Below are 27,479 nucleotides of genomic sequence, written 5' to 3' on the forward strand. Positions count from 1 at the left end.
CTGTCAGAGTTTTCATGGTGGTTACTCCTTGATGAAATCCCTGGTGGAGAGGAAACAAAGGGTCCCCTAAAGGGCCCCCAGGTACCTCTGCGCCCTGTGGATGCACATAGGGGGGGAAACATGTGTCCCCCTGTGCATGCACACCATTTCCTGCATGGCATGAACTTTTCAGTCCATGCCATGAAGGAACTGCTTTTGGTTTTTCCAATGTGGTGCCCATTTTCAGAGTCACCACCGTGGGAACGACAAAAAAGCCCTCCAGACAGGAGGAAACTCCTAATCTGGCGGGCGGCCCAACCACAGCTTTGGCGGTGAGGCGGCAGGGCAGACCCTGTGCTATACCTCCAAAGTCGTAATCAGGCCCTAAGTTGTACTACTGCAATGTGCTGTTTATTAACATCCAAAAAGAGGTTCCTGATTAGGTTACAGATCCTTTAGAAGGCAGCTGCCTGCCTGCTCCTGGGTACACCCAAAGATAGGTCTGCTTCACAAGCCTTGATCCAATTACACTGGCTTTATATGGGAATGTGTATTAACTTTAAAGTCTCTATATCACTTTTAAATCCTTACATAATCTGGGTCCTGTCTACTTGGTACAGTGCCGCCAATGATATATCCCTGCCAGACCTCTTTGATCATCTTCTAGTGGAAACCTGGTGGTTACAAAATCTAAAAGATCTAAATGGGGTGGCAGAAGTGTTGTCACATGTACTGTCAAGTTATGGAATTCCCTGCCTCGGGAACATAAGGGGAAATAGGACTTGCTCGAGTTTAGATTTATTTTTAAAGACCTGGCAATTTAATCATTATAAATTCCTTTTTTTGCCTTTTTGGATGCATCATATGGTAGTTCTCCATTAATGGATTAGCGCCTATACACCCCCTTATAGTAGAGTGCTACAGGAAAAGAAATGCTGGATCATTTGATTTATTTCATTCTACATTTAAATTAATAATATAAATCTAATTTACAAAAATATTTAACATTAAAATATATATATGTGTATATATTTTTTGATGAATACAACTAACTTTTTTACTTTTGCCAATAGTTTCCCATCAGATGACTCCGCAACTAAAAGGCTGCTTAATGAGTGGTCCTGGTGAAATGTGTCCTTGTACTGCATTGGCAATTTTCCTTTAGAACCAAATGCTGGTGAGGTACATAAGAAGGATTACAACACTTGTGAAACACCTGGAAATAAAATAAGTGATTGTTCTAAACTCTGCCACCTATCTCTAGGTGAAAGTCATTGCAACAACAAACAATCATAGCCTGAATCACCACATAAAAAAGGAACCCAGACAGCAAACCTCTTCTCCTGCCTTCACTATGTCAGTAACAGTCTTTGTAGGTTTGCCCCTTCTTTTATAGAGGAATTATTTGAGGAGAAAGAGATAGAAGATTAACATGCAAATTATCAACATCTTTGGCATGAATATTGAAGCTGACATTGACCTGATGTGAACCAGGAAACGGTTGCTGACTGGGAGCAGGATCTTGACCCATCTACAGCCTACTCCTGGACTATCCTGGCCTATGACAAAATACTGGCTGCACTCCATTTCATAGCTACTGAATCTTTCCAGATGGTGTCCTCCGGAAATGGTGGCATCTCACAGGCAAGCCAGTCACTATGCTTTGATCAGATACGGAGAAGCATCAACCAAAGAGTGCACCAGTTTATTACCATGTCACAGTCTTTTGGGAAGGCAAAGGGTGGCAAGGGTATTTTATGCCTTTGGTGACTTCCTTTCGGCACCAGTTGCCATTGACTGTAACCATGCGACACTTCAGCCACCTAATGACAAAGCACGCCTTTTTCATAACAGACTTTTTTGGGACTTCATCAATGTGAGAATTGTCTGTGATGCCTAGAATTACAGACAGTGATGTTTCACTTATGTGTAGTTTGTCTTTCCTAGAAACACACTGCAGCTACATTTTCAAACAGTCACCTCTTGCATGTCGTTTGGTTGCTCTGAATGTTTGTGACATGTGGCTATTCAAAATGTAATACCACTCCACACTGGGACTACATTTGCGGCACCTCAAGAATAATAAAAAATCATGACAACACAGTACACATATATTACCTACACACACACTACATGTTGGTAAGTATGAATGTTGGAAAGTGGATTATTAGTAAATGTAGATCTGCCACTGGCAATAAGACCACTAACACAGTATTGGGCTCAAGAATAGGTCTCAAAAATTAGTCCTATGCTCAACCCTTGGTAGCTTGGCTGTGAGCAGGCAGGCTTAACTTCAAAAACAGGTGTGCAAAGCATTTAAAAACACCAATTCAGTGAATAAGTAAGACAAACCTTATAAAATAGGACCTTTGTATCTTTAAAATGACACAGAAAAGACACTAATCCAATATAGGGAACAGAGATATGAATTTTCAAATATATAGCAATTTCAACCACATAGAAACCTATGGCACCCTATTGGGACATCTGATCACAATAGATTGGGTCAAAGTCAAAGTTATAGCTGACCGTGATGGAGCCCTGTTTGGCTATCACTCACTATAAGTCCCAGTCACAGTTTTTACGTTCGGTCTTAGAAACTTTTCTGGAGCTTTTTCTCGCGGTGTCCCTCAATCGTCTTCACCAGGCCGTATTTGGTGAGGGTTCACCAGCCTCAGATTTTGGCTACTCCCTGTCAAACTTTGGAAGTAGTGTCTATGGAGCTTTTCAGCTGGATGAACCTGGATGGCAGGCCGGCTCGGGGTTAAAGGCAGGCGGTTTGGCTGGCCAGTTTGAGTCGGTCTCCTTATGGAGCTTTTTTCCAAAGTTCTCCAAATTTTCTCCTGAAGTTCCCTAAAGGGTCCCAAAGTGTCTCAGACTCACTCCCAGGGTCTAGAAGCTCCAAGATGGTCCGTGAAGGTTGAGGACTTCAGTTCCCACAATCCACCTATACAAAACCCTCACAAATCCACTGGTAGTTCTCCAGGTTGAGGATTCTTGGTTGTGATGTTCCAGGTGAGCTCTGTTAACCTGTAGCTTGTAGGGAGTCCACTCTTTAGTCCTTTTACAGCAAAGTAATCCACCGACTGTAGTTGCAGATGCTGCAGAAGGCGCAGTTTTCAGAGTGCAGGCCTCTGGAAATGCACATTAAACTTCCAGCATGGCTGTCGTGCTTTCATAGGTTTCAAGCAGCAGATCTGAGGGTATTTGCCCTTCTCAGATACGTATTCCACCGTCTCTGGGTAAAGCAAGAGGTCACTCTTGTCCAATGGGCTGCAGGGTTCCACCCAAAGGTCTGACCACTTCCTGCAGAGTGTGGCACTATTTTGTCCCAGCGTGCACCAATTCTTCCAAATTCATAATGTCTGATTTCCACCAGGGAGAGAAGAGCTGGCTAAACACACCCCTAGGATGGCTATCCACCTTGCATATGCTTATTCCTTCCTTATTCCTAGCATCTGTCTTGGGTTTTACAAGAGTAGAGTTGTAAATTAAACTGGGGTCCTCCCTTTCCCTTGAGGTCCATTGTTTATGACTCCTCCCCCTGCTCTGGCATTTCTGTGCAACAGGACCCTTCCCTCCCAGCAGAGCTATTCAACCCCAGGGGCTCTTTGTCACCTCTTCAAAGAAGCCTGGATAATCCCCTTAACTCTGACAAATCAGGACAGACCACTGGAAGGCTGAATTTGGGCTTACAAACACGAAAGTCTTATAACTTCTTGTATGTACATTTTAGGAGATTCAACAATATCATGTTGTTGGATTTATTAATACCATTCTGGGAAGTTTTTGAATGGTACTTTTTGCTTTCTCCTATCAAGAGTTATGACTTAATAACTTTCTCCCATATTAACCTATGTGGCAGGGGTCTAAACTATTTCTGTCTGTTTCTGGTCATACATTCCCTCTAATCGTCCACTGTGCATCTAACATGCAAAGTACCACCATAGATTGCTGTCCCAATGCACATTTCATTATCTTGGAAATACTTTCTCAAAATCTATCATGAAGACAATTGACACGTATTGTATAAATATTCGTATTAAATATTAGAGAACATTGTGTCACTTTACTTGGAGGAAATGATCATAGTAAAGCCAGGTTCCATCCACTCGTCCCATCCACTCGTCCGTTTAAGAAAAGACTGCAAGCTAATTAGAAACATTGATCATTGTGAGCCCACAGTGCACTTTATTTCTGTTGGAATCAGGGAACTATATTTTACTTACCTGCAGAAACTGGTTGGTTTAAAGCCGAGCCCTGTTCCTTTGTGTCACATTCACAAAATGGCTCCTAGATGATGTGGAATGATAGCAGCAAGACAGCAGTAATGACTGGGGCGGGGTAGTGGGGGTTTAAAAAACATAAAGCAAAAATAAAGGATTTTTTTTTAATGTTCCTGCCGGCCGACAATTCTCCTCCGTCCTCTTCTTCTTCCGTAGATGCAGGAAACAGGAACAGGAAGCACTCAGGCTTGCAGACTACTCTAGCCAATCATGACAATGCTGATAGCAGTATTGTGATTGGTCTGAGCGCCGTGGTTCAGTGTTCAGATAGGGACTGGGATCATGGGCATGTTCTCCACCCAGGCTGTGCATCACAGGAGGAGGACATGCCAAGCGGACATTACGGAATGGCTGTCCCAAGAAGGCCAGCCAAACCATCATGCACACTTAGAGAGAGCCCACCACACCTCCCCCTGCTCTGTGGGCAGTCTGCCCGTCCCGTCTCTACAGAAGAGTACTGAAAAGTAAAATGATAATAACATGCTGATATTATCATTTTATTTTTCCTTTGGGGTGTGACTCCTCCGCTTTACCGGAGGGGCCCTCCCTGCATGTTCCAAGGTCAAATTGCCTACAGGCTGACCAGCTAACCAGACAGAATATGGGGGCAAAAAATTCTGCCCATTTTCTTACTTTCCGTGTTTGCAAATAAGTAGCTTCCATTTTGAAAAGTTGTCCATTGTCCATTCAATAAAAAACAAACATTGAATAAACCTTCAAGTATTTACAAGAATTCAGATTCCTGTGGAGCAAACCTCATACTTCAAGCATTAATCACACTCACATTGCCAATATGAAACTTTGTTAATAAACATTTGAAGGCGGAGATGTAGCAGCCAAGTTTCCCATGTCCATGCATGACGTGCTCCTCCCGGCCAGGTTTGTTCCTTTGAATTCTGGGACTTGTACTTCTGTTTCACAATAGAATACACAAGACTTCAAGTCCCAGAATTGAAAGAAAAAAAACTGAAATGGAGCTGTTCATCATTCATGGAACTGAGAAGCTTGGCAAGGCTGGCTTCTGGTACAAGGAAGCCAACTCGGTCTCCATATAACAGTTTGTCTACAGTATCCGAATCTCATTTGATTGTAGGCTTTTTGTTCAGTATGGTGCGTCCTCTGTTTCAGACCCGGCCAAAGGTGAGTTGAATTTTGCAAATGTAATAAAAAAGATTCCTATTTTCTTTTAGAGCTAACATCACATAATGCACATAATGATGCGATTTGCCTCACATGGGGGCATCATAAGTGATGCTACCTATCTTGTGTAATGTGGTTGGTGTCTTGGCGATGTCTCTGCTAAATATGTTAGCAAATTACGTAATTTACATCCACCCCAAGATAATTCCGAAGAGCAGAGAAAAGTAAGTAGAGAACATTAGGAGTCCATCACAATACTCACAGTTCTGGATTAATCTGAAAACAAAGCCTGGCTCATTTGATGAGGGCGTGCAGGAACAATTACATGGGTACACTCTGCCTAATATTGTAATACTCATAGTTTGACAACTCTGTGGCCTGAAAGAATGGTTTCTTGCCTGTATACAGCTAAGCATAATTATAGGTTTGGTAATTCCAATGTCCCTATTGACTATATCAAAACTATTCACAAATGGAAAGATACATACTTATGAGCATATTTGATATTACACCTGGGTTTAACACTACACGTTTTTGATGGTCACTATTTATAATTGTATATTTAGACCTAGGGGTGAATTTACATGCATTCACCCCTTCAAGAAGAGGGAAAGAGCCTTCTACAACTGGACTTATGAGTCAAAAGTTACTGTTCTTACTTTGCACAGGTAGATGGAGATCACCACCACTGTGGCAAAGCTATGCTCATAGGGAAGTATAGTAAAAAATATAAACTCTTATTATTCTTTAAAAAAAAAAACTTATAAATATTCTAATGTAAAGTGTAAAGGAACAACAATGTGATATATTGCTTTTTAACCTGGAACTAATAAAAAATAAATGTTATAGCACATTATCTCATCAAACTAAGGGTCCCATTAGGATTGCAGGAGGATTGCCCCCGCCAGGCTGGCGGTAGCCACCGCTGGCCTGGCGGGGGCAATCCACCCGCCATCCTCACATAAATGACACCCCACCATATTAGTATGGTGGGGGGACCGCGGCGGACGGAAAGACCGTCCGCCGCTTTTCCTTGCGACCGGGGAGGAAAAGGTATAATATGGTCGCGGTGTCTATTAGACACCACCAGCCATATTAGGATGGGCCAGAACAGATGCATTTCCGTGGCGGCATCTGCATGCGGTCTTCACTTTGGGGGCCCCCTGCGGGCCCCCGGGGTGAAAGAGAGGTAGGGGGTGCACACGGGGGGTACCTGTGGTACCCCCCTGCATTTGCATTAACACAGTGGCAGGCACAGGGCGGTGCCTGCCGCTTTGTTAATGCAAATGCATTCGTGCATTTTTAGAATTGTGGCGGACGGTACTGAGAGCACCGCCCGCCACAATGCTAAAAATGCAGGATGCGCCCACCACTGAGGCGGGTGCATCCTAATACTCCCCACGGGGCCCCCGCCCTTATGGCGGGCGGTCCCAAGGACCGATAGGATGGCAGGCAGACTAAGTCCGCCCGCCATTACAATGGACCCCTAAATGTCTATCACAAAAGTAATTATTTACATTTTAAAAAAAAATATTTATTTAGAACAATAGTTAAATGAAAAATAAGCACTTCATGTAGAAGTTTGATTTTTAATTTAAATATGTTAGTTTGTTAAAAATTTTGTTTTACATGTATTTCTTTATTTATGAATCCTTACTTAAAGATACAGTTACATCATTGAAGAGCTGGCATAAACTACTTCTCTGCATTATTGGACGTTCAAATATCATCAAAATAAAGATACTACCCAAATTTCTGTATATATTCCGATCTATTCCCCTGCGGGTTCCCAATATTTTATTCAAGAGATAAGAGGGGGTTTTAGGTAGTTTTATTTGGGGCTACAAAAAAGCTCGGAGAGCTATCGATCTGTTAAAGCTCCCACATAAACAGGGAGGGATTGACTTCCCTGACTTCATAATTTATTTTTGGTCTGCCTTTGCCAGTCGCTTTCGTAGTCTTTTAAATCTTTTGCATACTACCTTTTTCCATCAATTTATGTTGGCAGAGGACAGTGGCATGTATCTATACAGAATTAATTACCCAAATTACTTCAAAAGAGTCAAGTTCAAGACTATACAAGATACTACGTACATATGGCGCACCATCTTTCCAGATGTGATCTATCATTTTATCATGACAGACTCCCCTTATGGGGTAACCCGATATTCCCAGAGGTATTTCAAAATGCTGCCAGTAAACGTTGCGGTACAAAAGGGGGTGGTGATGTACGGAGCATCTGAACCAATCAAAGACTCACACCCAGTCAACAGATCTGGGTTTGACCCATCACCATTCTTCAGCCCACTCTGCCACCCCAGTTCAGACATGGCCATATGCAAATCAGTCTGAGCCTGTCCCTCATGGGAACAGTCCAGCCCGAACTGTCAAGCCATGCCTTCCCAGGACCAGATTCAAGCTTCCTAGGACCGGTTTCTGGCATTACAGCCGTCTTCAGCCAGTAAGCGTTGGGCCACCTATGGGATCATCGCTCTTGGGAATGTTTATGACCATAGTGGTCTTGCGTCTTTCGAGAATGTACAGTTACAGTTTAAGCTACCAGATTATATGTTTTTTAAATAGCTGCAAATTAGGGATTATCTGATGAAACATCAATATCTGATAAAAATATATAAATCAGAGGTCTGGAATTACTTGTATACGGAGAAGACAAAATCTCTCATAAGTCATATGTATAAATCTTTTATCGGCCCTCGACAAGGCGATGGGTAAAGACTGGAGGAATGGTGGGGCAAGACTCGGGGAATAGCTATTACGGCAGGTGCTATAGAACAGGCTTTATGTGTTATTGGTGATTCAGTTCATTCCATCAACTTGCGATTACAACAATGTTGTACTGTATGCCTGCTGTACAACGCCGGAGAAAATAGTTAAATGGGCTCAGCCAGGCTCAGTCAGTGCTCGGACAAAATGTCCTAGATGTGACTTGTATGCAGCAAGCATAATGCATATGTTCGTAACATGTCCAAAATTGGGTATATTTTGGCAGCAGATTGGTCAAGTATGTTCTCAGAGACTGGGGATAGATCCATCTTTCTCGATAAGGGAAAATATGATTGGCCCAGAGAATATGAGCTATTGGCAAATGCTAGGGGTGCTCACTCTATAACAAAATTAAATGCTATATGGGGGCTTCTATTCTAGCGACTGGCTTTTGGGATAGTAACGAGGATAGAACTTGATGTTTGCTATTTGTATATTTGTAATTCTGTTCTATTTAAGGCAGTGATATTTTAATTTCCAATACTGTTATTTTGAAGTTTTTCTTTTCCTTATGGTCATTCTCTTTGTGTGTTTTGTATGTGTAATTATGTGTCATGCCCTCTTGTTGACAACATTTTTTTTTAAAGAAAAAAATGTATTAGAATTTTATTTGTATGTATAATATTAACTTTTTATAAGATAAAATAATCAATAAATTGTTAATTTTTTAACGAGCATATACACACACATACACATATATACAAAGATCTGTGTTAGATAATGATTTAATTAATTTAAAATAGGTTCCCATGGGGTATCATTTCATTTCCCTTCTAAGAGAGTTTTCTATAGAGGTGTGTGACAGTACCTGTGAGTGGTTATGTGTAGTGCCTGACTTACCCAAAGGTTGGACTGGAGTACATTTACACCTGATGTGACACCTTTATGACTGTAGTAACTTTAGAAGTGCAGTTTGTTAGCATTGATCTCACTCTTTTGTGGGTGTTTGTTTGTATTAGCATATACTTTCCTAAACCCTCCTTACAATTCCCTACAACACATCAATTTTATAGTAAGTAATAAAAAAAATCAGCAGGTCCCTCTTCTCTCTCCCTTATTTACTATTAACATGTATACCTATTTCTGTTGGTGAGCTCAACATAGAACATATGAGAGGGAAGTCGCCCCCATAGTTTTGTGAATACCATTCTGCAGCATATGTGTAGTACTCCTGTAGTACCTCTTTACACACTTCCAAATGTATTTTGTAAATTGACCACATTTGTTTTGTTTTTAAAAATAACAAACACATGCTAAATGCCCTTCATTATTTTTTAAATTGGTGGGGTGAAATTGAAGCATCCAAAGTGGATATTGCAAACAAATAGGGTGTTCATTGTCCAAGCCTTCCTTTCATTCTTACCTACATTTTACTAAACAAAAGTAAGACAAGATTATCTCCAAGTTCATTTGAAATAAAAAGCATCCAAGAATAAATACAATAGGCGTAAAGCAAGCAAAATTGATAGACACTTTGGTTAATATTTCAAAGATTTCTTTGGTACACTAGATTTCAAGAGATAAAACCTTCTACTACTCCAATATGAATAGAACATTACATGTTTGAACTGTTTCCATTAACAGCCATTTTACATATTTTGAACTAAGCGTGGGCGTAAATCCGTTTTGTTTGCGGAATTTGCGGATTTTTGGCAGTTTCGCGGTCCACGAATCCCGTGAATTTGCCCAAAAATCCGTAAATTCGCAAGCTTGCGGATTTTATTGCTTGGTCGCGCTTGAAAAATACAATATCGTGCGCGCGGCGTTGACCTACCGTGATTCTGAGTCCGCCGAGTTGTTTTTCTCCCGGTTTGAGTGTGCTGCGCCATTTTGGATCTTGCTGCGTGATCGCGCGAGAGTTTTTCGACTGCAAGTACGTCATCGCGGTCCGCCATCTTGCATAGCGAGAGTTTGACAACGCAAGTACGTCATAAGGGCCCGCGATCACGTATCGCGGGAGTAAACAATGCCGAACACATAGATGCGGCGCGCAGCTGACTTCCGGCGGGAAATTTGAACAGCTCGCTTTCCCAAACTTGCAAAAATTGCAATTCTGCACGAGAAATCCACCGCAGGCAGCATAAACCTTCTGAAAATCATGATTTTGATCAGAATAACTCCTCAGTTTGAGATTTGGCTGCACTTTTTGGTGCAAGGAGTCAATTTTTGGGGGGGGTGGGAGGAAGGAAGTGCCCCAGAGTCTTTAACTTCCTGTTCCTGTCCAGCAGGCACCTCCCAGTGCTTTGTCCATCTCCTGGTCACTTTTCATTTGGATCTGGAGCTGGAAGGATTACTTTTTGTGGCTGCTGCTGGATATTTGTATTTGAGGACTTTTTGGACTTTGGAGTTTTTGGATCACTTTTGGATTTGAGATTTTACAAGTAAGCTTGTGTTGTTTGTTTGGGGCATTGCAGTTGCTGCAACTACAATTTTAAAACTTTTTCACAACTTTAAAAAAAATATATTGTGGGTAGCCACAGTATCCAGTAGGCCCAGGGTTAGTTATGGGTGCATGATACAACTGTTTCTGTGAGTTTTGTTGAACTTAAATCTCATTTATGTCATTGAATTTTAGCTCACTATATGTGGATTTGTTTTAATTTTGGGGTGCCTGTAGGCCCAGGGGGTAGTGAGTGGTGCATGGACCAAGTCTTTCTGTGGGGTGTCTTGAATTTAAACCTCATTGAGGGCTGGATGGCATTGGATTGTGGTGATTTTTGTGTGTTTTTCGACTTTTTGGGGTGTTGTTGGGGCCTGGCCATGAGGGTGGGGGCCATTTCGAGGCCTGGTCCAGGCAGGGCCTGGCCATGTGGCTGGAGATCAAAGGGCCATTTTTAAGCCAGGCAGTGTGCTCAGGCCTGCACCCAGTTTGCCTTGCTTTCATCCATTAGGGCCAGGGGTACTCAGTGGTGCATGAACCAATTCTTTCTGTGGGGTGTCTTGAATTTAAACATCATTGAGGGCATGGATGGCATTGGATTGTGGTGATTTTTGTGTGTTTTTCGACTTCTTGGGGTGTTGTTGGGGCCTGGCAATGTCGGTTGTGGCCATTTTGAGGCCTGGTCCAGGCAGGGCCTGGCCATGTGGCTGGGGGTCAAGGGGACATTTTGAAGCCAGGCAGTGTGCTCAGGCCTGCACCCAGTTTGCCTTGCTGTCTTCCATTAGGCCCAGGGGTAGTGAGTGGTGCATGGACCAAGTCTTTCTGTGGGGTGTCTTGAATTTAAACATCATTGAGGGCATGGATGGCATTGGAATGTGGTGATTTTGGTGTGTTTTTTTACTTTTTGGGGTGTTTAACTGATGTTCCTCTGGCGTCCATTGCTTTTAGGTGCACAAGAGAACCACAAGTGCCAGGAAGAAGTCCTGCAGCGGTGTGTGCAGCACAATGTCACGTAACGTCACGTGTGGCCACAGACAAGACAACTCTGCAACTCGTGCAACTGCGGCCTGCTGTTCTGACATCTGAAGAAGATGGGCCCAAAGAAAGGTGGCCGTAGCGCCTCAGCAAAAAAAGTTGCCAGTGCCACTGCCAGTAAGAAGGAGCAGAAGAAGCAAGTGGCACCGCCTACAAAGGAGACTGGTGGACCCACCGACACCTTTTTGGGGAAAAAAACTACGCCTGCAGTAGCAGCGGTGTCCGCCGGGGACCAAGCTGGAAGCAGCACCTCCGCTTCATTGGGCTCAGTGCCACCACGCCAAGTTAGGTCCAAGCCCATGAGTGCTGCTGAGGCAGCCACTTTAGTTTCTCAATCACCATCGACCAGTGATGTTGGCTCATCACAAGAAAGTACCATCCAATCAACGCCGGGTGTAACTCAGCTGACGAGTGTTCAACAACCACAGCCGCAACGACAACCACAGGTGAAACTAGTACAAGCGTAAGTACATGGGCAAGGAGAGGCGCAAGTACATGTGCAAGGAGAGGCGCAAGTAGAGGTGCAAGGAGAGGCGCAAGGAGAGGCGCAAGTAGAGTCGCATAGAGAGGTGCATGGAGAGGTGTAACTAGAGGTTCATGAAGCGGCACAACTGTCTACAACGCTTGTTCCTCCAGAAGTAGGGGCACATCAGGAAATTGATATTCAAGCGAAGGTATCTTCCGAGGAAGCCACTCCTCCTGATGATGATCCATTGTCTTCCAGATCTCCAGCAAGAAAAAGGTCAAGGAGGGCTACTACTACTACAAGTTCTTCTTCAAGCCCCCTTCATTCTGAGGACCTTGATCTTGATTGGAACCCACCGATGCAGTCTGAGAGTGAGGCACGCCATAAGCCGACAAAGGTAGCTAAGCCTATAAGGAAGGTTCCCGCAAGGCTTCGATTTATGGGTGATGACAACGAACAAGGAGTGGTGTCTTCTGCTGCTGATGAACAGTCTGACGATGACCCAGTCATCACAGACGTCACTCCATTCCCAGCGGGCATGCAGCAGACAGACATTTTCACCCTATGCCGAATGGCTGCTGAGCGGGATGTGGGCGGCGTGGCACTGGTACCACCACCAACGCAGTTAACTACAACACCAACATGACCTACAGCTTCCATATTTTTTAGTCAGAAGGGCCGGCAGGGACCTCCATCCAGCTCGACCTCCATTACCTCAAGTAGTGGTGCCGTAAGTGAACAACAGAGACGAATTCAGCCACGCCCATCCTCCACTTCATCTGGCATTGAAACTGAAAGTAGCACCTCCACCACCAGCAGACATCTCCAGGCCCCAGTTTGGGACTTCTTTAGTGTTAGCAAAATGCGGAAAACATGGTTGTTTGTTCGATTTGTAAAATATTAGTTAGTCGGGGTAAGCATGGTACCAACTATGGTACCGGAGGCCAGAGAGGTCATCTCCAAAAACACCACACTATCCAGTGGGAGGCGCACCTAAGGAAGATCCGGGAAGCCAAAAGTAGAACTGATCCACATGTATCCATTCACATTGCATCTGATGCTGACAAGGGGCTGATTGTGCAGGGGGAAGTCAAGAACCGAACAACATTTTTTCTGGTACACCCAGTACCCCTGGCAGCAGCACTGCAGTGGTAACGCCCACACCCTCTACCCCTGCAACATGTATGAGGCACACTAAGAGTCTGGGAGAGACACCAATGCGAAAAAGTACATCAATGAGCCTAACTGGTTTGCAGAAGTCTGCATCATCATCATCACGTAAAACGGTCCAGACCACCATTAGCAGAATGCCATTTGAACGCAACCACACAACGGCACGTCTGTATAACGCAAAGCTGGCTAAAATGCTAGCGCTGGACCTTCTCCCTTTTTCTTTCGTGGAAGGGGTGGATTTTCAAGAATTTGTGGCAACAGTCTGCCCTAAATGGAAGATTCCTAGCCGGTCCTATTTTGCCAGGGTTGCTGTTCCAGCACTACATCAAGATGTGCTGGAGGTGATTGACGCAGCTATTATGAAGAGTGCTGTTCACACTATCCACCTGACCACAGACATGTGGACCAGTTGCCAAGCCCTTGATTACATGTGCATCACTGCACACTGGGTCTCTTTTGCAGGGGTTAAAGACCAGTTAAAAGCAGGTGTTGACACGGACACAGTTATTGAAGCTACTCGGAAACATGCAACAGTAGCCATGTTTGCCATGGAGAAAATTCATACTGCACCTAACCTTTTGGAGGAGTTTGATAGGAAGGTCTCTGAATGGCTGCATCCAAGAAATCGCATAGTTGGTTATGTTTCCAGGGATAATGGCAGTAATATAGTTAGGGCCATGGCTGATGGTGAATATTTCAGAGTGCCGTGTTTGGCGCACAGTATTAATATCGTGGTGCAAGATTTCTTGAAAAAAGAAAACACAGTCATCAAGTTACTGACCACCTGCCGAAGAATCTGCACACATTTCAGCCATTCTTTTAAGGCCCGGAAGCAGCTGAGGAGCATTCAACATGAACGTAGACTGCCAGTCAAAGGACTCATCCAGGAGGTGGCAACACGCTGGAACTCAACCTTTTACATGTTTGAGCGTCTGTCTGAGCAGTGTGGGGTAATAAATGATTTTGTCTATAAACTGGGTTCTACTATGAAAGACATGAGGCTAGAGTTGGAGGAATGGAAGCTAGTTGCAAGCCTGACAGACATGCTTCGTCCTTTTGAGGTCTTCATGCGTGAAGTCAGCAGGGCGGACTGTTCTTTGGGCAAAGCTATCCCATTGTTGGTCATGCTAGAGCACCACCTGAAGGCAGTGTCTTCAACGTTACGAGATGATGCTGAAAAGCAAGACGCATAACATTTGGCGGAGAGGTTATTAAGCCGCCTAGTTGACAATGAAAGGCTTAAAAACATACATACAGAACAACATTTCATTTGTGCCACTATTCTGGATCCACGGTACAAAAAGGCAGTGGCCAGCAAAGCATTCATTCCTTTTGATGAAGCAGATGTTTCAAAGTACAAACATTGGCTAGCTGTGTCAGCCACTTGGTTAGAAAAAGAGCGGCAGAAAATTCAAGGAGCCGGCAGAAATACAACTGAATCAGCAGGCCATCCGGCGTCTAGTTCCACTTCTGAATCTGTGGCCGAAGGAAGTCACTTTCCCTCACAGCCGTTAACGAAACTAGCAACCGTATCATCATCCTCACCTGCACCAGGCCCAGCCATAATATTGTCGGAAGCGGATTGGCTAACTTATCAAGGGTTTGCTCGTTCCAGTGATGCAAAGGCCACAGATGGTACGCAAAGTGGAGCAACCCTGGAGAACCTTGAGTCGATGGTGCAGGCCTATCTGGATGACCCAACAGAGGTCTTTGTTAATCAATAGCCATTGCTGTATTGGTATAGGAAAAGGCCTCTATGGCGACTGATCACCAACCTGGCTCTAAATTATTTGTCTTGCCCACTCGCAAGCGTGTCTTCTGAACGTGTTTTCAGTGCTGCTGGTGCCATTGTAACTTCAAAAAGGACCCGCCTCTCACCCAAAAATGTGGAGAAGTGAGAACTGATCAAGATGAATCAGCACTTCATACCACCAGATTACAAAATACGTGAATGCACGCAGGAAGAAGAGGACACCGACTTAGGTGACGGAAGTTCTTCTCTGTTAGCTGACTTACTCACGTCTCAATTCATAGAGTTTGAGGACGAGCTCTACTTCCCTGACACCGAGGCCTGAAAATGACTTCCTTTTTTTTCCTCCTTATTCACTTTTATTCCTGTGTGTCTTTCTTTGTTTTGCAACTTTTACCACAACAAAACTCTAATCACCTAATCACAAGTCCATCAGCAGCACTGTCTTCATCTTATTTTCCTTATTGATTTGAAGGTGCTGCAGTCTGCATTCCTGAGGTTCACAAGTTCACAACTCAATCATGCTCCTTTATCCTCCTCCTCCAGACTCCCCCTATCCATTTCCCTCAAGGCAGATGGATAGATTACGAAGAATAAAGAAACTTTGTCTTCTTAGACGAGTCCCCTCAAGTGGGACTAAGATTGCTGACTGACTAGATGCTTGCTGATTGCTGACAGAGTTACTTCTGAAATTGACAGGAGAGGCTGCCCTGTGGGCCCTCACTTTCCGAAGAAGATGCGGACAAAAAGTAGAACAGGTAATGAATAATGAGAAGATAGCATGCAGTGCACAGCAATGTCTGTCTAGCTCTGATGAAACAAATTGCTGATTGTTTTTTGTGCATGAAATGAATCATAGGTCTTGTCTTAGTTAATATTTAATCTTTTACACAGTAATTGTAACTCGTGTCTACTACTCTGTTTTTTTTACTTTATTTAATTCAAATTGTACTTCAACTTCAGGGGCCACTATGTTGCATTTTCCAAAATGCAAAATGTCCTTGGAGTGTACTCACTTGCCAATATAGCATGATGATTGATTAAATAATATATCTTTTTTCTTTACAGTAACTCACTGGGATGGATGGATCATCAGCGTGGGTTTACGGAAGAACTATGGCCAATTCGTGAGTGGCAAACAGGTAAACCAGTCTACAACAACTACTACAGCAGAACTACATGTCTGTATTTTCGTGGTATGTAATGGTCGAGGGCGAGGCAGTGTACTGTTGTTGTTATGGCAGGCAGAGTCCTCTCCACTCCAGACAACAGTTCATGTGAAATTGGGGCTATGTGGCTTGCTGCATACAATTAGATATGCTTTGTCTGTCTGTGTCAAAGAGCCTAGGTATGCTACATCAGGTTGCTTCACTCAGTGGGGCCTGCCTTGACCGTCTTCATGGCCCTGCCTCAAGCTTGGGCCAAACATCTGTTATGTTTCCGAAATTTGCTGTTTCCCGGGTTGTCGCGAATCTCGCGAAATTACCGAAAATTCGCAAATTCTTGAGCGGAACGGATTTTTGGCCCATGCTTGCGGCAGGGCCATGCAGATGGTCAAGGCAGGCACCACTGAGTGAAGCATCCTGATGTAGCATACCTAGGCTCTTTGACACAGACAGACAAAGCATATCTAGGGTTTAGGGTTCAGTGCAATTTACTAGAGTTTTTGGGTTTAAGTTGGTAGGGTTCCCGCAGAGTCTAGGGCTCAGGGCTCAATGCAGGTTCATTCATAATGATATTGGCAATGTATTAGGGGGGTTTGGCGTTCTTTGGTCCAGAATTGGCAGAAATTTGGCCTTTTTTGGTGTTTTGCGGGCACGTGTGTTTGGGTGAAAAGTGAAAACTAGTCGTAGACCTTCTTCTTCTTCTTCTTCAAAGAGCGCAGTGGTTCGATTTTGTTCTGCCTTGCTGAGATTCTTGGGAATTGCTGGAACAAGTGTCCAGGTAAGTTTCAAGAGGATCGATGTAGTGGAAGTGCTGAAAACAGCAATTTTTTGTGAACAGTGCAATTTGCCATGTTTTGGATATACCAGTATTGCATGTTTTTGGGGGGCTGATTGGGGGTGTTCTAGATTTGTGGGGGTGGGTTTATGGGTCAGGGAGCACTGCTGGGAAGGTCTAATTTTGACTGCAAGTTGTTTGAAGAAAATTGATGGTGGAAAAGGGTGGTTTGGGCGTAGTTGCAGACAGCGTTTTGGCACAATTTAAACTGAGGCCTAGCAGTATTGCATGTTTTTGGGGGGCTGTTTGGGGGGGGTTCTCGGTTTTTGGGGGTGCGTTGGGGGGTCTGGGAGCACTGCTGGGAAGGTCTAATTTTGATTGAAAGTGGTTTCAAGAAAAACCATGGTGGAAAAGGGGGGTTTGGGCCTAGTTGCAGACAGCGTTTTGGCACAATTTAAACTGAGGCCTAGAAGTATTGCATGTTTTGGGGGGGCTGTTTGGGGGGGTTCTACATTTTTGGGGCTGGGTTGAGGGGTCTGGGAGCACTGCTGGGAAGGTCTAATTTTGATTGCAAGTGGTTTGAAGAAAATCCATGGTGGAAAAGGGGGGTTAGGGCCTAACCGCAGAGCGCGTTTGGAGCGATTTTCAGGTAGGACTCTGTAGATTTTCTAAGTGTGGCATTTTCCATTTTTGCTTTTGGCCTGTTTGGGCGTCTTCTACTTTTTTTGGGGGTGGGTTTAGGGGTCTGGGGGCACTGCTGGGAAGGTCTAATATTGGATGCAAGTGGTTTGGAGAAAATCCATGGTGAAAAAGTTTTTCTTTTTTAGCTCACTTGTGTGCTTTTGGAGGGCTGTTTGGGGTGTTTTACTTTTTTGGGGGTGGGTTGAGGGGTCTGGGGCACTGCTGGGAAGGATCTAATCTTGTTCTAAAATCGCAGTTTACACTTTACACCTAGCTTGAGGGGAAAAGATCTGCAAATTTCGCCCACACTTATTTATCCTTGAAAAGGAGACACAGAGTACGCACTTTCGAAATGATGCTTGTATGTAATATGTAATACTGTTGACTCTGAAACTGAAAGTGATATTTTGCACTACACAGCGTACCTTATATTTTTTTCTCTGTGGTGTTTTAATATCACTTTCTGTTTTTCCATCAACAATAACAGGCCGGCTTTTACCCTGTGCAATGGGAAAATGGATGAAGTCAGGCTTACCATTAGCGAGCCGCAATTCAGCATCCGCAAGGCAGGCAGTGGACAAGGTGTCTTCTGGTCCCCAACATTGATCATGGGAGCGTCAGATGGAATGGAGGAGTACCGCGAAAAAGAGGAATGGCTGGATGCATGCAACTTCCCAAATTCAACAGGACAACTACAACAACATACAGTTACAGTATCCATCTTCATTTCTACTTATCTTTTAAGTAATGTTATTGCTGTGGGGGGCGCTAGGTGGCGCACTAGTGAATGGTAGCCTTTGCGTGAGGCTCCCACCGCCTGGTGATCGATATCCCTAAAAGACATCCTTAAATTGGCAGATCGGCGAGTGGAACCTACATCTTCCTGATCTATACCCTGCCCGACGCCAGCAGTCCAAATTTGAGCTTCCTGGGTGCCTCCTAGCGCGCTGGAGACGAATCAGAGTGTGCAGCGGGAGAGGCTGGTGGAGGTAACAACGCTGAGTCCCGGCTGGGCAGACTACGAGACCTCGCGGCTGCTGCTGGGGGATTGGGCCGCGAGTGGCGCAAAAGTCGTGGTCACGGCCGGTATCGGCAGGCAGTGCCAATCTACTGCACCGGAGTGATCCTACGCTGCAGACAGAGGGGTGGGTGCGGACCTCTGGCCCACTTTGGAGCTGTACGAGCAAGCGGGGGTGCTGGCAATACTGCGGATGGTTCACAGACAGGAAGGCCTACATCCGACCCGCATCGGCGGATCTACACGACGGTGTGGCGGCGAGGTAATTGTGTGCAGCGGACTGACTTCAGCGATATCGCACTAACAGGTGCAAGGACAATAACGCACGCACACTCCCAGATTACGCAGTTGAATTGGTGGGACCGTCCTCCAGGCGTGGTACGCGAGACCGGGGACTGTACTGCGGCTGTGGGCCATGACCATAACGCGGGACCTGAGGGGTTACTGACAAGGCGATCCTGAGGAGCCAGTGGGGAGACCAGCGACCACATCGGCGGATCCCCGTACCCCCGGAGGCTAAGGTCAGTTAATAACGGCCGGGTTTCTGGGGAGAGGGGTGCAGGGCCCGGATGCTGTCCCTGACTACTGCGGAGGGATAGCGAGGCCTGCATTGGACTCGCCTAGGCCACTCCACATAACGGCATACCCACAGGTCAAAGTTGCGCTGCAGACTGAGGTCAGCTATATCAACGCTAATAGCCACAAGGTGATTAGTGCACACACGGCGCAGGACTGTGTGCAAATCACGGAGCGGACTACCCTACAACTGAGGGCTGCCATCCACACGCGGACCTGCGAGAGTCACGGCGTTCAGCACCAGAGATACCAGGCAAGGGGCTTGGGACCACATCGGCTGTTCCCTGTGCCCCCGGGGGAGCACAAGCATGACATTTAGGAGCGGGGTGCTGGGCCCCGATCCATTCCCCAACCACTGCCTAGGTGCGTGCTCCCATCCAGAGTACATTTTCATCGGAATGCAGACCGAGGGCACAACCGAAATATCTCCTAAGCCTGCTGGAGGGGCGGATCCCTGCTGGAGGTGTGGAGGCTCCTGACCAACTCTCCAGCATAATCGAACATTCTGGTGATACGCTGATGTGCTGATTCCACCGGAAGGCTACCTGAAGTAGTAGGCTAGCAAAGACGATGGGGAAACCAGACACGAAGCAGCCGAAAATCAAATTTGAGGCGGCCAGGAAGTCGAATAGGAATGGGCCGGATCAGCAGCGGCAGGCAGGTGATAGTGGTAACCCTTGAGGCCTATCAGGAACCTCACCGGATCTTAAAGAAGTCATCCATGAGATGCGTCAGGGGTTTGCGTCTATAGCAGACAAAGTGGATAGGATATCCTCCCGTATGGATGCTGTGGTTCACAAACTGGAAGTCCACGATGGCCGACTGAAGGAAGCGGAGCAGCGAATCTCGGATGCCGAGGATACCACGACTCAACATACATCGCAGCTCTCCAGAATGGACAACCTGCTGCGCATCATAGCTGCCAAAAATGTGGATTTGGAAGCGAGAAGTCGACGCAATAACATTCGCATAGTAGGTATTCCGGAGACAACCAATGTGGGGAGGATGGTCGGTACGGAAGCCTTCTCGCCCCAATTTATAGTGGAAAGAGTGCATAGATCATTGGGACCCATACCCAAACCTGGAATGGCTCCAAGGCCTATCATTGCTCGCCTGCTAAATTACAGGGATAGGGACGTGGCCTTGCGAGCGGCTCGTAGCGCCAAATCGCTCTCATAAGACGGAAACAATTTCACCATCTATCCGGACTTTACGCCAATAGTACAGGAGGAACGACGGAAATTTCTAGATGTGAAGGCCAAGCTACGAAATATGCAGATGGACTACGCGTTGCTTTATACGGCTCGCCTGCGAGTCACATACCAAGGGCGGCAAACTTTTTTTACGAAACCCCAGCAAGTAGAAGAGTTCATTAAACAATGCAAACGCGCAGCACAACGTGGTGGGGAGGGAGAGGAGGCTCCTGACCCGCCACATGAGAGGATGGACGAGGAAGAATGAACGCTATATGGGGACTGAGGATCTATTAATATGCTGGTACCTGTACATGAGTAATATGATGATATGGGCTTAGTACTGCTGCTGGTTAAATACTCCTGTCAGTGGCTTATGGGGGATGGGAAGGATGTGGCTCATGTGATGCTAATTTACAAACTCAGAACTAAGATGATTGCGGATCGCTGGGCACGCCCTCTATCCACTGTCCGGGTTCCGCTCCCCTGAGTGGGCTTGGTAGGGGTGAGGGGTAATCGTGCTGCCACCTGGAATGCTACCTAACCGGAAATACCCTTCTGTTATTCAATTGTTCGGGGTTTGTTCGAACCCTGGTTCTCTACGGAGTTTGGGGTGGGTAGGGGAGGGCGTAGAATCTGGCAGGTTGGAGTTGCTTCAGTGGGAGGGGGGTGGGAGGTGGGAGAATGAATGGGAGTTGAATGTTTGGAATGCATACGATATACACCAAAATGCTTTGAAATTTTGGGTACTGTGCGAACATGTAATACTCTGTTCATCAATGCTAAGAACTATGCAATGTATAACTAATGCTTATGGTGAGCGGTGTTGCGAGAGGGAGGCGGCATGGAATAGAGTTATCGGGGAGCGTTGATGAGGCTCCCACTGACGGATGGCGAGGAAGGTCCCGGGCGCTATGGATGGGTGACATAGATGTTAGCAAATGTACTTTTTTGTCGTGGAATGTACGGGGACTAAAGGATGCTCGCAAATGTAGGCAGATGATTACTTATTGGGATAGACATAAGGTACAAGTGGTCATGTTACAGGAAACGCATATACCCCCGCAGGCCGCCCCCACATTGGGCAATAGATGGGCGGGAGTTAGAGCCTTCTCTTGTTACTCCTCTTACGCCAGAGGAACGGCTATCCTTATACATCGGTCCACCCCCTTTACACTTATGGGTCAACGCATAGACAAGGAAGGGAGATTTGTTGTTATGTGGGGAAGATTAGGCAGTGACACCATAACGCGTGCCAACTGTTATGCCCCGAATGTAGATTCACCTGACTTCTTCGCTATGCTGTGGGGTATTGTGTCAGATGTGGGCTCACATCATATAGTATGGGGTGGGGATTTTAATGTAGTCATGGCCCCCGGGATGGACAGAGCGGATGGTCAGATGAGTTATCATCCCAGGGCGAGAGACACCCTGCAAGGTATAGTGGAGGATGAGGGACTTGTGGATAGCTGGAGATACGTTCACCCAGGGGTCAGAGAGGGTACGCATTTTACATCTTACACTGGCACATGGGCAAGGATTGAGTACTGCCTGGTATCTAGGATGCTAGCACCCTGTATACTTGATGTAAGTCATCTCCCTCGGACGCAATCGGACCACTGTCCTGTGTTGTTGACCATAGATATGCCTGGATATGACCGACCTCGGCCCGCTGGCGTTTACAGCCGCAGATTCTAATAGATATGGTGTTCCGTGAGGAGCTGCGGGCAGATATTGAAGAATTTTTCCCCCGCAATAAAGGTACAGTGGATAGTGTGGAGATGATCTGGGAGGCCTTCAAAGTGACTGTTCGAGGTTGGTGTATAGCCAAAGGCTCGGGAGTGTTAAAGGACATACAAAGTACATTACGCAGACTAGAAGTGGACTTGCAAGCGCTAGAAAGAAGTATGCTGCAGGGGGACCGAGAGAGATCGAAACAGGCATTTCGGACTAAACTCTCAGAGTACGAGGCAGAGGCACAGAGAGAGGTTAACTTTAAGAATACATATTGGAGGGCTAGGACGTACAATGAAGGTGATAGACCGGGCAAGGCACTTTCAGCTGTGATTCGTGCGGCTCGAGGTACCAATACCATTTTGGATCTTGAAGGTGCTGAGGGAGAAGTCTGTAGGGACACTGATCATATATTAACTGCTCTTCAATCGCATTACGAACACCTATACACCTCGCGTATGGCCGGGGATATTGACCTAGAAGGATTCCTAGGAGAGATTGCATTGTGTTGGATCAGTGATGGTCATAGGCAGTTTCTCAGTGCTCCGTTTGAGATAGATGAGGTTCGGGATGCGATAATGTCCCTGAGTAACGGCAAGACACCTGGCCTTGACCAGCTGCCGGCGGAATTTTATAAATGCTATATTGATATCATGGCGCCGGTTTTAAAAGAGGTATTTGAGGATGCGTTGGAGGTAGGTATACTCCCTCGATCCATGAGAGAGGTTGTCATCACATCTCTCCTTAAACCGGGTAAAGATGCTACACAATGTGACTCATATCGCCCTCTATCGCCTTTAACTGCGATGCTAAGATCCTTGCTAAGATATTTGCCACTAGACTCTCATTGCTCATGACTACACTCATTTTACCTGATCAGTCGGGTTTTGTACCCACGAGATCGACCTCGCATAACCTTCGGACGGTATTCTCGCTTATCCAAACAGTGAGCCCTGAAGTTCCTCTAGCCGCGGTGTTCCTAGACGCGTCTAAGGCCTTTGACTCGGTGGAGTGGAAATATTTGTTCACAGTGCTGCGCAAGATGGGGTTCTCTCCGATTTTTATAGACTGGGTACGCCTCTTATATACTGCTCCTAAAGCGAGAGTACTAGCAAATGGCCATCTAACAGAACCCTTTGCGATAACGAGGGGCACTCGACAGGGGTGCCCGCTTTCCCCCCTACTGTTCGCTATAGCGATAGAGCCGTTGGCATGCCGAATCCGACAGCTCCATAAGAATAGTGCCTTTAACTGCTTTCAAAGACAGCTCTCCATCTCATTGTATGCGGACGATGTCACTCTTTATGTTAAGGAACCTCAGGCTAATCTGAACGCACTTCTGCACGAATTTGTGGCCTTTGGGGGTCTATCTGGGATCTCGATCAACTGGGGGAAGTCTCAGTCATTCCCGCTGACAGCCGCTGTTACTGAGTTTCCGTTGGACTATCCTCTGGAGTGGTGTCATACGGATTAGCGATATCTGGGGATACAGATATCGAGGGATAGAGAGGAAACCATACGGTTGAATTATGGTACCGCCATTACCAAACTGGAGGAATCCGTGACCCGATGGATCAAACTGCCGCTGTCCATGGCTGCCAGAGTCTCTCTTATAAAAATGGTGGTCCTGCCTCGATTTCTATATTTTTTTCTAAATATTCCTTTTTGCCCAGGTTCTTATTTCTTTAAGACACTGCGGTCTGAACTCATCCGACTGGTATGGGGAGGTCGACAAGCGCGGCTTAAGTGGACGGTCATGACACAACCTTACAGTATGGGTGGCTTTGATATACCTGATTTTGAAATTTATTATTTGAGTGCTCAGGCACATTTTTTATATCACTGGGTTAAACCTAGCAGATTCATGCCGCAGATAGCTGCTGAAGACTGGATAGCACATCCGGTACCGCTTAGTGGCGTGGTATATGCCCCCATACAAGTATTAGACATACCGGTTAACACAGTGACATGCACCATAGACGCATGGCGCAAGATAGGACGAAGACTGCAAGTTGAGCTGTTATATACGGCTCGTATGCCATTGACTTACCATCCTCAAATGGCAATATTTCAGGAAATAGGCTTTCGCAATATGTGTCAGCGGCTGAATATACGCGTGTGGGGCGACCTATTCCCTGGAGGATCGTTTAGCCCCCGGGACCAATTTTTTTGAGAGAGTAACCCTACCCCTTTGGAGATATTCTATTATATACGACTACGGGAGGGCTTGAAGGCCCTGTTGCCTGATTTTCCGCGGGAACCTCCTAGTGTAGATCCCCTCACGGTGGTGCTGTAGAGCACCGACGGCGTACATCTGGTATCCAACATATATAGAAGTCTGCGTAGGGTTCTACCCATGGTAGAGGGCACCGCCAGGGGTCATTGGGCACAGGATTTGTGCAGAGAAATCACCGATGATCAGTGGGAATATTGCTGTAGTCTGTCAGGTACACTGATGTCTAGTTGCCGCTTTAAGATCATCCACTACAAATTTTTACATAGGATGTATTACACCCCAGCCAGGAAGGTTAGATTTAGGTTAGCTGATTCAGATAGCTGTGAGCGCTGTGGGCAGGGCGGTGCGGACTTCCTCCATCTTTCTTGGGATTGTCAGCAAATACAGGAGTATTGGTCACAGGTTCATAGGGCACTAGAGACCATGATAGGCAACACAATAACAGCGGATCCACTGATGTTCCTGCTAGGTTACACGGCACAAATCCCAGGGACTGTTAGGAAGTTCACTAATGTAGCACTTCTCTTGGCCAAAAGGCGCCTGGCTTGCAGATGGGGTAGGGGACGCGCGCCCAAATTTAAGGAATGGATTCAGGACATGGTGCACTGCCAGGAACAATATAGCATATTTTCCAAAATGCAGCCCTTGACGTCTAGACCAGCTGATATCTGGGGACCTCTTCAGGCATACTTTATACAGATAGCGGGTCGGGATGAGCTAGCTTCAGGACCAGATGATGCTAGGGATCCTTGCCCCATAGAACCCTTAGGGTAGTAAGATATGGGCCTTCCGAGGGCTGGGGATCCCCCGCTGAGGTGTGTTCAAGATAAGGAGGATGGGAGGGAGTGGGACTAACACCCTTATGGGATTGATCACACAATGGGTAAAGGAGATGCTTGGATCATAAGCTTGCAGAGTTATATAGGGGTGGACAGGACACTCAACCTCCACATGTACGAGGACGGGGTATCTAGTTGATGATGTTACAGGTTCTAGCTGGACAGTACAGTTGAGATACCACTGGGTGAATAAATAATTGATGAAGTGGAGCTGTCTACAACTGCTAGCTGTTCTGGTGTCCAAGGGTTTGCTGAGTGTCGCTTGACACTACCCCCAAAGCCAATGCAGATAATGTACTAGTGGCGTCTGAAAGTGCTGCTGTGGAGCTCTTCTGTAACCTGCCTAAGGACTGACAACTGCTTCTTGAATGACAAGTAAATGAGTGTATTGCTGTTGCGCACTGTATTACTGAAAGTGAATTGCTGCCGGCTATGTATGGTTGTAGGCGCATAGCTCTGTATATGAGTATGAGTATTAATAAAGGTTTTGAAAAAAAAAAAAGTAATGTTATTGCTGTGAACTTCTATGAGTGTGACTCTGTGCATTTGTTTGCTCTCTGCTTCAATTCATCCCTCCAGCCATTGTATACTTTTTTCTTAGCTATTTTTTTAAACTAATTTAATGTACTAAGTGGTTCTTCTCTCTGAGGGCAGATAGGCAAGTGAAATTGCGTAATTACTGCAGCCCTGTACTGTCACATTGTTTCTTCATAGTTAGTACATTGTAGAAAGTACTACTTACTTTTCAGTAATCTATCCATTTAGCAAACAACTTCATGCATGCAGTAGTGCATGCACTTCCTTTATGTCCCTTAAAAGATTTATGGATAGCTTTGTATCCAAAGATTTGTTTATCTTCATTTGTTGTTTGTCCATGCTGTGTTTTTTTTTTCCTCTCTCCACAAAACTTTCCCCACAAACCCCATTCCCATCCAAGTTTCAAACCCTAACCCTCTTCCCACGGACTGTGTGGTTTTCATTGAGGTGTGAGTAAATTACAACAATAATTCCACACACTTGCTGGGGAGGATAAGGTGCAAGCAACCTCCTCAAATCAATTTTAAGGCAGCTAGATGAATCCTAGGATATTGTAATTCTGGTTAAAAAAACAACAAGTATTTTAAAATAAATTCAGAATTTCATGCCCACCATCGATTGGATCCATCGTCAACATCATCCTCCTACATGTCAAGAAGACTTGTTACGCTGCTGTGTCACTGTTCTTGTTGTAGCCATAATCATCCATGCAAATCTTTTTTCCCATACTTATCTTCAGCATTGCTTAGGCTACTGTTCCTTCTAGTACTCCTCTCAGGCCACTCAATGTCTCATTTTTTTACTTTGTTTTTCATATGCTGCTACTGCTAGTGTGATACCACTCCTTCTAACACCACAACAACGGAATTTCGGTCCGGGGTGGCGTAATCGCCATTTGCCATGCAGCCAGCGCTGTGCCTAGCTCTATTCTCAAACACGAATCACAGGTAAGATAAGCATTTTGGGGAGGTAGAATAATGGGCTAGGACTCGGAGGAGAGACTGGCAGTAGTACTAGTAAAGTACTAGTAGGCCAATTGAATTCACTAACTCTGTTAGTGGCACTTTTGAACATTTTTGGACATTTTAGATAATTCATGCTGGTAAGTTTGAGGAAACCAAACGTGCCGTAACCCCCGCCCACCACCCCACAAAATAACATCAACGCATACACTATGTTGAAGTATGTAAAATAAATAATTGTATTTACCCTAACAAAAATAAACTAGTCCCACCCCTCCCTAACCCAAACAATTGTCCATTTCAAATAGTCCTCTGAAAAGTCCCAAATAATCCCCAACTCCCGAGTCCCACCCCACCAACAGTCTTTAAAAAAGGGGCAAGGGACAGTCACTTCCTCTGGCGGTGTCCTGTAGACAGGTGGTCCCGCAGCTCTTTACGGAGGTCCCACAGCTCTTTGCGGAGGTCCCGCATCTGGCGTTGTTGTTTCTCAGCCAGGTGCTCCAGGAAGTCCATTCTTTTTCTGAGGCAGCGCACACGTGTCATCCAGGCTCTGGGGGGGCAGCAGTTGTTTTTTCTGCTGTGCGGCAGCGACGGGAGGCTGTCGGGCCACGGCGCCATTTAGCTGGAGGCTGCTGGCTGGTGGACCCGGGGGCACTGGAGGAGGATGCAGTAGTTGCCGCCTCCACGTCCTGCTCCCGAGCCCACAGCCGCCGATATTCAGCACAAATGGCCTCGAGCTTACGGGCCCAGGCCTGGACAGCCATCTCCT

This window comes from Lissotriton helveticus, chromosome 5_1 (assembly GCF_964261635.1).
Source record: "Lissotriton helveticus chromosome 5_1, aLisHel1.1, whole genome shotgun sequence".
Taxonomy (NCBI): domain Eukaryota; kingdom Metazoa; phylum Chordata; class Amphibia; order Caudata; family Salamandridae; genus Lissotriton; species Lissotriton helveticus.